Source organism: Dermacentor andersoni, chromosome 1 (genome assembly GCF_023375885.2).
Source record: "Dermacentor andersoni chromosome 1, qqDerAnde1_hic_scaffold, whole genome shotgun sequence".
Classification (NCBI taxonomy): domain Eukaryota; kingdom Metazoa; phylum Arthropoda; class Arachnida; order Ixodida; family Ixodidae; genus Dermacentor; species Dermacentor andersoni.
In genome coordinates this window covers 101,416,343-101,429,228 of record NC_092814.1, presented here as the reverse complement: position 1 = coordinate 101,429,228, position 12,886 = coordinate 101,416,343, and the positions used below count along the sequence as shown (strand labels likewise).

Below are 12,886 nucleotides of genomic sequence, written 5' to 3'. Positions count from 1 at the left end.
ATGTTGTGGCGCTGGATAAAGTTGACATACTCATTAGGTACTTTGTCGATGCGGGCACACATTTTCGTTTCAGGAACTGGATGCCTGGAAAAGTAATCGGAAGGGTTACTACTTCCTGCAGTGTGTTGTACAACAAACTTGTACTGTTGAATGCGTAGAGCAAGGCGCTCAATGCGGGCAGATGGTGATGATCTTGGGTTTCCCAGTATGCTCACTAAAGGCTTGTGATCAGTCAGCAAAAGGAAGTTGACTCCACAAAGGTAAAGACGGAAGTGCTCCATGGCCCATACAGCTGCGAGCATCTCACGTTCAATTTGGGAGTAGCGACTTTCAACTGGTGTAAGCGCTCTACTTGCATAAGCTATCACTGCAATGTCTTCACTGTCACGCTGTGTAAGGATAGCACCCAGTCCATGTGGACTTGCATCTACCACCAATTCTGTCGGTTTGGATGGGTCAAAGTAAGCAAGGGTGGAGGCATCGGACATGGCTTGCTTTAGGCTCTCAAGATCATTTTGCTGTCGTTCTGTCCACTCCCAGACAACATCCTTCAGTGTAAGTTCACGTAAAGGCTGTGTGAGGTCCGCAAGATTTCTCAGAAATCTGCCTGAATAGTTGATCATTCCTAGCAGGCTCTTCACTTCTTGTGGTGATTCCGGTGTTTTAATCTGTAGGAAGGCTGCTATCTTCTTAGGATCAGGACGAACGCCATCAGCTGAAAAATTAAGTCCGAAGAAGTTCAATTCACGTTGATGAAAGTTACACTTCTTTTCATTCAGTGTCAATCCAGCTTCTTGGAGTCGCTGCAGAACGGCTTCCAAGGACAAGTCGTGCTCCGGTTTTGTTTGCCCAAAAACAAGAATATCATCACTAACATTCAGGACATTGGGGATGCCATTGAGCACTTGGCGTATGGTGTTCTGAAAGATTTCAGCTGCACTGCTGATGCCGAAGTTCAGTCGTTTGTAGCGAAACAAGCCAACATGTGTTGAGAACGTGGTGAGTTGCCTTGAGGAAGGGTCAAGTTCCAACTCTGATGATATCCATTCGTTAAGTCAAGATTGGAGAACATTGTTGCTCCATTTAAGGCAACAATGATGTCATCCACTGTTGGGCACAAATGTCGTTCCCGTTGAATGGCAGTTTTCACAACACGCATGTCAATGCAGATTCGAATTTCATCAGGCTGATGCGGTTAAGGCACAATAACCACAGGGGACACCCACGGTGTAGGTCCTATGGCTGGCTCAATGATGTCTTCTGACAGGAGGCGTTCAAGTTCTTTCTCTGTGGCGTCACGTAAGGCAAACGGAATACGCCTGTGTGGTTGTGCAACCGGTGGGACAGTGTCGTCCACAAAAAGATGAATGTGGTGGTTTTTGAGTTTCCCAACTCCACTAAACAACTTGGGGAATGCTTCCACGATTTACTTGTCACCTTGATGCTCATTAACTTGGTATGTGATCTGGACAAGCCCCAGGTTGGATGCTGCTGTGAAGCTTAAGAGTGGTGCACAGTTTCCTCGAATGACAAAGATGTCTTCTTCAATGCAGTTATCTTTGTATCTCATTGTGACAGAGACTTTGCCTAGAAGTTCAAGCGGAGATGTTGCTTTGTATGGGAACACTCTGACGGATGTTTCCTGGACTTTCGCCTTTAGCCGATAGCTCTCAAAGTCATTCTCGCCGACAATTGACACTGTTGCACCTGTGTCGATTATGAAAGTGACTGGCACATTGTTGACAGTGACAATAACTTTTGGAGATGGGCCTGTCTGAGGTGAGGTCATGGCAACGAAAACATACTCGTCACTGCTTGAACTGGTGTCACGGGTAGCAGCACATTCTTTGGTGCTAGAACTCTTCTTACAGCAGACTGTCTGATTCCTGTTTGGACCATTGTCACAGTCAACTGCTTGTACCATTTGTCTCGTTGAACGACAGAATCGTGCAAAGTGACCAACCTTGTTACATGCCTTGCATGTCTTGCCCCATGCAGCACAACTTGATCGTCCGCCTTGGTGAGGCCACTTGCTACCGCAGTTGCGACAATCTGCTGATGAGACACGAGGTCGTTGCGGTGCATAGGTTTGTCGTGGCATCTGTCGGCTGTTTCTTTGGTGTTGGCCATGGTGCTGTCCTTCTTTGTGCACTGCGAGCACCGCCGCATTGCTATCGACGTTCTTTTCGATTTTGGATGCGTCCCGTTCGACATCCTCGAGCATTCTTCCTTGTTTAAGTAAGTCTGGTAAAGTGAGGGAATGAAGCATTGCGTATTTGCGAAGGCGAGACGACGTTGTGGCGAGGATTATTTGGTTCTGGACTTCAGCGTCGACGTTCTCGAAGTTACGGTGGCGAGAGAGCTGCCGGAGGCGCGCGTAGAAGGCGTCCAGTGACTCACCAACGTTTTGCTGGGCTTGGCGAAATTTGTAGATCGCAAATGTCGAGTTCACTCGCGGGGCGAAGTATGCACTCAGTTTCGCTCGTGCGGCATCGTATTCTGGCGTCGATGGGCTCTGCGTGGTCTGGGTCGTGCTTGTAGCTGTTGTAGCTTGTGTAGGGCAGTCGGGGAGGGAGCGAAATATGTCGTAGACTTCCTCGCCGACGTAGTGCAGTAGGAGCGCTTTCTTGCGTGCATCTGCCGTGATATCACAAGCTAAAAGAAAGTTCTCGAACCTTTCTATCCACTTGGTCCATTCGTGACCAGATTGTTGGCGTCTGTGGCGCGAAGGTCGAAACTTGGGAAGGGAGGGAGCGCGTATGCCATGGCTGCGATTGCCGGTTGCCGCTTGCTGCTGAGGGATGATACCACGGAATGAGTTGGTTTGGCACTCACATGGGACCAAGTAACACTTCTGACACCATTTTAGTGTTCGCGTAGACCGGGATGCGGTCTGATTGATTTAGATTGGAGTGACACGGTGATACGCACTCATTGCTCAAGCTCCCATGCTTTATTCCAGGTTGCCAACCGAGTACTCACATTTGGCTAAATGCTGTTAATAGACACTACAGTCTCCCGCAGAAGAACATGGCAGAAAACGCGCTTATAGAAGGAGACAGGCAAGACGAAAATGAACAATTGATTTCCGTTGTATAAACGAGGTGTTGCCCGCCGAAGCCGCCACAGCGCCAATCGTAAGAGGGGCACCTCGCGGCGGCTACATTCGGATATCGTCGGAGCGCAAGGTGGAAGCGCGGAAACACGTGCGCGGAAACATGCACCCTTGCAGTCTCGGAGGGACGCGCATGCGCGCAGGCGTCCGTCTCGACACCAGGGGTGCGCCGCTAGAAGTGGAGGAGGGCCGTTTCGCCACGCGGTCAGGTGTTCTGTGACACTGCCTTGGCCGCGAGCTCCCTTGCATTGGAACGAATTAGGGCTTGTACTATTCCCTCACCAAACCCTATTCCCCTGCATCGCAGTAAATCCTCAGATTAGTTAGAAAACAAATATGGAAGCTGCGGCGGGAGATGTGCCGAGACGGCGGCTTCAGTGTCCAGTACTCCAAAAGGGCCTTCGATGCGAATCTTGGCCACAGGGAGACTAACACTGGAGGCCTCTACGGCTTGCCTTATCCAAGCGCATTCTCCCGTGAACGGGCCTTCCTCCACGTACGACGGCTGCACCACGTCCATTGTGGCTGCCGAGTCGCGAAGCACTCTACACGGTTTGCCGTTTGCCATGAGGTCTCGAATGTACGGTTCTAGCAATTTCACATTTTCCTCGTTACTACTTAGTGACATCAACACTAGTTTGGGATTTTTGCACCCCACGGAGATATGCCCCGTTTGCTGGCAGTTGTAGCAAACTACTGGTTTCTTTGTCTCGAAACCTTTTTTCTTTTGCCTTTCTGCCCTCTGTTCGGGTGACTCCTCCTTTCCCTTGCTGTTCTTGTCACTATCTTTCACCGAATATGATCTTTCCTTTGATTTATACTGACTCGACTTCGACCATCGCTCTGTTTTGTCGGGTCTGTATTTATTCATCTCCTTCTTAGGAGCTTCTTTGCCTTCGAACGCACGGCGAGTTACGTACTCCTCAGCGAGATCGGCCACTCTCGTGATAGTGTCCACGCCTGGCCTATCCTGAACCCAATACTTGATGTTTTCTGGCAGCCGGCGGTAGAACTGTTCTAAAGCAACGCACTGCATTGTCTTTTCGGCGTCGCCGAGTGCACCCTTTTCTCTGAGCCATTCTTTCAGGTTTACCTCCAAGTGAATGCGAAATCTGAGTATGACTCACTTTAGTTCTTCTCGACCTCCCTGAATTTTCGCCTGAATGCTTCTGCTGATAATCTATACTTTTTAAGCAGACTCGCTTTGACTTTATCGAAGCACTCTGCTTCTTCTTTCCCCATCGGGGCAATGATATCAGCTACCTCACGTGGCAGCAACGTAAGCAAGCGTTGCGGCCACGTGTTTCTCGCGAATTTCGCCTTCTCACACAGCAGCTCGAACTGCACCAGAAAAAGACTTATGTCCCCTCCTATCGCATAAGATGCCATCAAGTCTGTCATTCTGTGCTCGCTTTCTCGTGCCTCTGTGCTAGGTCTTTCAGTATTCTCAGCCTTCAGAAACTCAATATCTAGGCGCCTCATTTCGAGTGCGTCGCGTGCAACATGGTCGCGTTCTTCTTTTTCTTCTAGGCGCTCACGCTCTTCGTTTTCTTCTAGGCGCTTACGCTCTTCCTCTTATTCTAAGCGCTTACGCTCTTCCTTCTTACGCGCTATACTCTCTAGGCATTCCTTCAGTTCATCGTCGTCTTCCCCGATCGCCTCAATGATCTCAGGCTTTCTCTTCGATTCGGCAATTTGGAGGCCCAACTCTCTGGCTAAGTTGAACTCCGGCTTCTTTAGCGCCTTCAAGTTCATGGCTGCCCTTAGTGCTGCTAACTCTTCACTTTATAACAACCTGGACGTACTCAAAACTTCCGTCAACGGTCAAAGAAAAATCACTGCTTTGTACTTCCTCAAAAAATACGTAAAGCCAAGTGATACCTCAGTGAAGAAAAGCCGTGCACTCACCATATGCAGTCATGAATCCTGACACATTTTTTCCAAGGTTGTCCCCAGGACAAAGAGGAGACGATCTCATACATGTCATCCAAAGTTGGTGTCTCTGGGGTAGCGTATCCCATCGCTGCCAACCAGTTGTTGCGACGCCTGTTACTCGAACCTCGACCGGCGTTACTGCTAGGTAGCGTGGCGTTGTCGGCGGGCTGCGGGCGTCCGGTAGACCATGGCGACCAGGTAGGGGCGAGACGATTTCTAGTACGAAACTTGCAATGTTTATTCCATGATTGGTGAAGGATAGAAAAGAAGAGAATGAATAAAAAAGACATTGCGGGGCCGCTTAAATAAGCCCGCTAAAATCGTAGGCGGGATTTTCCTCACGTCAACGTCACCTGACATGTACTGAGTCCCATCGGTGCTTGGCGGCTGCTCCCTCTCTCCTAGGCAAGGTTTCACGTGCTTGCCTCCGCTGGCGGCAACCCGTGGGCCCTGTTTGGTTCGCGGAAGGGGTCTCCCCTTGAGTAGCACAGTTTTCGGAAAGGGTTCTCCCCTTGAGTCGCACAGTTCGCGGAAAGGGTTCCCACCTAGAGTTACACAGTTTGCGGAAATTTAATTTAATAATGGGGTTTTACGTGCCAAAACCACTTTCTCATTATGAGGCATGCCATAGTGGAGGACTCCGGAAATTTGGACCACCTGGGGTTCTTTAACGTCCACCTAAATCTAAGTACACGGGCGTTTTCGCATTTCGCCTCCATCGAAATGCGGCCGCCGTGGCCGGGATTCGATCCCGTGACCTCGTGCTCAGCAGCCCAACACCATAGCCACTGAGCAACCACGGCGGGTAGTTTGCAGAAAGGGTTCGCCCCTTGAGTCGCACAGTTCGCAGAAGGGGTTCTCCCCTTGGTCGCACAGTTTGCGGAAAGGGCTTCCCCTTGAGTCCCACAAACAGAAAGGGGCCCGAAATCACTGCGGGGCGCCCGCCAGACCGGCAACCTCTCGAGACAACTATAGCAAATTAGGGATCCTTTCTCCGTTTCGATTAGGCAGGGTCTTTCGATCATCCTTTTTGCACGGGGTGTTTCACGCCAGTCGTAACAGCGCGCTGCCCCCACCCGCTCGATAGCCCGGTCCCACCGCTATTGTTTTTTAGGAGCCAACAGTCCTTATTAAACGTCGCCAGGACTCTTTCAAGACACGTGACGATATGTTACAAAGCACTGAAAATGTATCCAATGCTTCCCCCTGGCAACTGTTTTTATTGCTGATGATGCCAGGAAACCGAGCCTAATGCCACCAACGCTCAGAAATTTAATCGGAAGCGCGCACAAGGTTCTCGCACACTTTGTGTGATGTACCGTAGCGCTGAGGTGCTTCTCGTATAATCTAGGAGAATCGGTTCAGAAGGGCATGGATACGCACGTGCGTTTAAGCTCATAAACTTTATTTGCGCCAAGATAACCTGTCCAAGCAATCGCACTTGCTTTATAAGAAGCCTACTACACCATCAGTATGCCAGCTACTTTTAACTGCACCAAACAAAACTATTAAGCCAATACAAATATCGGTGACATCATTTTATCATTCGAGTGGTCAGATTGGTAACATCTAGACGCGGAGTAAGTTGAGAAGTTGTGTGCGTAATTAACGAAGCTAAATTATTTAAATTTTCCATAATTGATCTTAGGTGCCTAAAGAAAATGAGTAGTTTGAAGCCTGTCCTCGAGATTATTTAGCCAAGCGGAGAAATTTGGATTAAACATGCTCCTGTAAGAGCTATGCGAACAATTACATTCCATTTAAACGCTCTTATTCGCTCAATTAAAAGCTCAATTAACCTAACGCAAAAAAATAACGTCTGTAAAGTCACAGAAAGAACAGCGCTTTAAGACGGGACACAAAGGAGGAAGCACACATGCACTGCGCTGACCAACAACTTGAAGCGCTGTTATTTCTGTGATAATAAACCAACTAGCCCGTCAGTCAATCCTTGGACACCTGTAAAGTCAACCTGACTGCACCTGGCCTTTTGTGATGTCATCAGTAGTATGGCCCCGTGAGCATGTTCCTTGTGGCCAGTCCGCTTTCAATTCTTATTCCCACTGTTTTTTTTTTTTTTCGAAGGCAAGCAGTTTAAAGATATAATTTCAATATAGCAGCGAACCTGTGCCACCTAAAGCTTGCTTGGTCGCGGAGGCGATGCATGACGCAATGAGGGTGCAGATTTAGCGTGTCGCTTGCATCAACACAACGCGCTGCCACCTAGGGAACGAAGATAACGAATGTGAACAGAACGGTAGCTGCCACGTAGCCGTGCCGATGGTGACGGTGCCATCGTGAAGAAATCTGGGGCGACGATATTGACGGCTGAGGCGGTTTTTTTTTCATATTTTTTGCGTTGATTTCGCTTTGCGAAAGCGATATTGGTATAAATACAGTGGCATTTGTTCTTGTCTCGTAAATTTAAATATGGGCTTAAATGAACTCTATATGCCATTCATTTCCGAGAGTAGATGTACGGAGGAAAATGCTCCCTCGCTTGCTCGCTCACACACATGCACATACATACACGCATACACACACATACTCGCGCACACAGACACACACACGCAGAGATACGACACATGTTCTCTTGCATTCACATTTACACGCGTCCACGCATACACACACGCACAGAAGTGTACGCATGCACGCACACAGAACTGCACGCACACACAAACGCGCGTATGCTCGTACACGCATGCACGCACTCGTGAGCACGCAGATTCAAATACGGAGACATAAACAAGCGCACACACTCAAATGCAAGTACACACGCACGCACGCTCAAGACGTGCACACGCATATATACACTCTTCTTTTTTTTTAATTATGGGGTTTAACGTGCCAAAACCCCTTTCTGATTAAAAGGCACGCCATAGTGGAGGACTTCGGAAATTTCGACCACCTGGGGTTCTTTAACGTGCACCTAAATCGAAGTACACGGGTGTTTTCGTATTTCGTCCCCATCGAAATGCGTCCGTGGTTCGATCCCGCGACCTTGTGCTCAGCAGCTCTACACCTTTATACACTCTCTCCTTCCCTCAGTGCGTATTTTTGACTATAAAATGCAAGAACGTTTCACTCACGCTGGTAGGTGCCTACATTTCAACTTCGAGTCGGTGTGAAAACGCAAGACTAAGTACAATATTAACAGCGACACCTGGACCATTGATTCTTACCGGCGATTTCAATGCGCATCACTCGCTATGGGGAAGCTTGAAGATGGATTGTTGAGGAAGACATGTACTATCCTTCGCGTCAGACCATGAAGTCTGCTGCATAAATGATGGCAGTCCCACTTTTCTGCGGGGATGGACATACAGCAGCTGCCTGGACTTAACTTTTCTTTCAAGATGCCTCAGTGCCAGTGTGAAATGGTTTCCTGACAGCGAAATACATGGTAGTGACGACGTTCCAACATATGTTAAAATCGATGGCATACGCAAGTCACACTCTACCACAGTTCTTCAGCGTCTCGACTGTCCTAAATACACGTTGCTCGTGAAGAAGAATTGCCAAAAGTTCCAACACTGTCCAGCTGGCAACATTGAGGAGCTCATTAACGACGCTGCTCGAGAAGCCACAAGAGTTTTTAGGCCTATTCCTAAATTTTCTGAAATCGAAGCAGAATTGGAGCAGCTTCGAGCAATTGGCCGTCGTGTGGAACGAAGGTACAGGCGCACCAAATCCATCTACGACTTAAGGGAGGCGAGACGCATACAGAAGAAGATCCAGCGTCAGATCACCTCCCTGCAGTCTCTAAGATGGAAGACTTCTTGTGAACCCCTTCATCCACATAAACCCTTATCACATATACGGAGAACGGTGCGCGGTCTTCGAACATCACCACGACAACGCCACCCCTTCATATGCCTGGCTCTCTGTCAAGGTCGCCGAGAGATCGACGTAGCGGAGGGTTTCTGTTTAAGGGTTGCTGGTCTACCGTCCTCGTTCACCGTACATGACCCCCTTGACGTGCCAATCTCGCGGGATTTTCTTATGGACAATCTGTTTTCGAGGAGTTGCAAGCGGCGTTTGCAGCGTGTAGACGTTCCTCATCGCCTGGGCCTGCCGTGTTGACATACGCAGCTCTTGGCAACCTTGGTCAAACAGCCCGGCATGCTCTTCTAGAGGTGTACAACAATTCATGGCGTGAAGGAGTGGTTCCAGCTGCATGGAAGTCCAGCCGCCTTGTGCCTCTGCTCAAACCAGGTAAATCAGCCCTAGACGTGGCGTCTTATCGTCCCATTGCTCTGGCCAGTTGTCTAGGAAAGGTGATGGAGAGGATGGTGCTTACACGTCTAGAGTGGTATCTAGAAAACCACAATATATACCGTGACGCTATGGCAGGCTTCCGACGCGAACGCTCTTTTGTAGATAACGTCATAGATCTTGTCTCGTCTGTTCAGCACAAAAAAAGCCTAAGGAGACTGTCAGCGGCGATGTTCCTGGACGTTAAAGGCGCTTATGACAACCAAACACATCGAGCAATCCTGGACGCCTTGGGTGATGTCGGCCTAGGTGGACTTGTGTTTCGATGAATATTCAGCTACTTGACTGACAGGTCATTCTTTGTGCAAACAGTGGATGGTGCATCATCACAACACCTACCGTAGAGGGTCAAAGCTCCACCTACAAGGCGGAGTTTTGAGCCCCACTCTCTTTAACCTCGTGCTCATCGACCTGGTTCATACCCTTCCTCAATCCGCCAATGTGTCGATATATGCAGACGATATATGCATTTGGTCATCAGAAGCGACGCGTCCACAGGTGCGCGCCAGACTGCAAAAAGTGGCCACACTAACATCAAGCTATCTTCGAGCACGAGGTATTGAGGTGTCCGCCGAGAAGTGCTCTATGGTCGGTTTCACGCGCAAAGCAAAAGGACCATACGTTGTTAGAATTAATGGACAGCATATTGTCTGCGAGAAGACGAACCGTTTTCTAGGAGGGATAATAGATCGAGACCTCTCCTGGAGTCATCACGTCTCTTACCTAAAAAGGAAACTAGCGATGATAACAGACGTGCTCAGATTCCTTGCAGGAAAGTCATGGGGTGTGTCTGTGAGTGTAATGCTCCAACTCTATAACGCACTGTTCCTGGGTCTTCTACGCTACAACTTACCTGTACTAAGTGGGACCGGTAAGACCAACCTCCGAGCCCTCCAGTCTGTGCAAGCTCAAGCTCTGCGAATTTGTCTAGGCCTTCCCAGGTGTGCATCGACGGCAGCAACAATAGCCATCGCGCATGAACACCCCATCAATACGTATATTCATGTCGACTCTTTAAGGATGCACATCAGGCACTTCACCCGACTTCCATCGCATCATCTCGCCTCCCTTCCTGCCGCTCGACCTCGTTCAGCGTTTAGCAGAATTATTGCCGCCAACCATGGAACTTTACCGTCAAACTTCACACCTGCAGCACGACCATCTCTACCGCTGTGGTGCCTGCATCCACTCCAGGCCCTTCTTGTCATTACCGCCATCAAAAATAAAACGGAGATGTCATCTTTCGCCCACAAACAAACCGTGCTTTCATTCCTACATGACAAACACAACGAACGCACCCACGTTTACACGGACGGTTCTGTCTCCTCTAAACGTTCAGCTGGAGCAGTGGTACTTCCCGCTCAATCTGTCACCATCAAATTCAAGACGTCTCACGTTACATCATCGACGGCTACAGAACTCGCAGCTATCCGTGCTGCTCTGGAGTTTATTGGTTCCAAATCACCACATTCATGGTCCATCTTTTGTGATTAAAAGGCAGCTCTCCAATGTCTGCTGTCCCCTTTCAACCACGGACCTAATGTGCAATTAGTCGCAGACGTCCGACTACTCCACCATTACGCAATCGACAAGGGACACATCATCATCTACCAGTGGATACCGGGTCACTGCGGAATTTCGAGAAATCACAGTGCGGATGACACTGCCCGGTCGGCCCACCATGGTGCCCAGATTATATCCATACCGCTGTCAAGAACAGATGCAGCCACAAGTCTTCGCTCCCTCGCACGCGAGCTTACGCTAACTCTGTGGAACACCAGTGAATTCACGAACGCACTTCTTCACAAATTGGATCCAAGTTTGCAACTCCGTCTTCCACCAGGATTGCCACGAGCGGAAGCAACACTTCTGTGCCACCTATGGCTCGGCGTGGCATTCACGAACTCCTATTCCTTCCGCATTGGAATGGCCGACAGCCCTGCTTGCGACACCTGCGGCTGCGAGGAGACGATCGCGCACCTCCACTGTGACTGTCCACGTTACAATGTGCCAAGAAAAGTGCGCGTGACCGTGCTTGAAAAAGTGGACAATTGCCCCTTCACAGAAGAGAAAGTTCTAGGTCACTGGTCCAGAAGGGCTTTGCTGAAGTTTTTAAGGAGCTGTGAATTGTGCGACCACCTTCGACTATTTTTGCGCGCCCCATCACGTTACTGCGTGAATTTTTCTTGTTTTTTTATCTCTCTTCTTTCTCCTTTTATTCCCTTTACCCCTTTCACCAGCATGGGTAGCCAGCCGGTATTTACACTAGCTAACCTCCCTGTCCTTGCTTTCCTTTCGTCTCTCTGTCTCTCCTTCCCTGCTGCCTCACGAAAACACGCGCGTGCAAACAGACTGAATGACACTCGCTCTGTAATTACCGTTCAAACTCCAGCTGTGATAAATCGCCTTACAGTTTGAATTTGGCGCTTCCTCAAGTCGATGTGCCCTCTGCCCACAAGGTGCAAAACCATTTGCTCCTGTAGTGTGAAATAACCGCCCATCCTCGACCAAACACTGCTTTGACGCACCACCAATGTTCCTACAAAGTGCCATAAATGAATATCTTCTTACAAGGGACTACTGTCTCGGCGCAGTCAGTTGAAACTTGTTGATAGCCGGCAGATATATTGAAGCAAAACTGTCTAAAACATTGCCCATTTAGTTACGCATGTGCATCGCCGTGAACTTCCACAGAATGGTGAAGGTGCAATGTCCATAATTCCTGAGTATGTCCATGCTACAAGGCACGATAGTTTTTTCTTTTAATGTAACACAAGGACATGCGCATGCTTGTTATGTTGTTGAAGGAATAAAATCTGATAATAAAGGCGACGACTTAACATAGGAGCAACCGAGTGCTGTTTTAGGAAGTAAAAGTAGAAATATTTGAAGATAATTCCTGAAAAAGAAATCTTGAGTTTTGTGTTTCGGCCACCTGGCAAGGTATATGGAACTTCGTAGCGAAGCTTCCATATAAGCCCATATGTCAAGAAAATGGCAGCTCGTTGCAACCGTCGCCATCTACGTACCGTGGGGACAACTAACAGCAAGCAAAAAAATAATAAAAAGTGACGTCACAACCGGAAATAGCAGTGACGTCAAGATCTTATGCTACTTGGCGCGAATGTTTGAATTTCTCTAGCATCCGGCATTTCGACCGCTACGCCAGCAGTTACATTTTTTTAGGATAAGGCGAGCTTGCGACTTGCCTCAGCTGAAACGTCAGCGTGTTCTTTAACTGTAGGAGTGGCATATATCTTAACGTGAACATAATTAGGCTGTTATTGACGGCAATTGCTGCAGTAGCTTCCTTAGGAAAGTGAGCGAATAGGATGTAAATAAATGGCACTGCCACAGAAGTTTCAAAAGCGACTTCACTTCTATTCGTCAAGAATAATGCAACCAATATAATTGACCAAACAAAACACGTTTCAGTGTATGAAAAGTACTATGGCCAGCAGACACTCTTAATGTATAGCAACATATGCAGATCATTTTCACAGAATCATTCGTAATTCCTTGCGACACCATCTATTCATATGCAACAGTTATCAGAGAAGA

The 12,886-nt window shown here is 48.5% G+C and overlaps 1 pseudogene; it reads right to left on the bottom strand.

Moving 5' to 3' along the window:
* Positions 1–1,967: 1,967 nt before the first annotated feature.
* On the bottom strand, positions 1,968–2,766 carry LOC126543297 (uncharacterized; annotated as a pseudogene).
* Between the last annotated feature and the right edge of the window lie 10,120 nt (positions 2,767–12,886).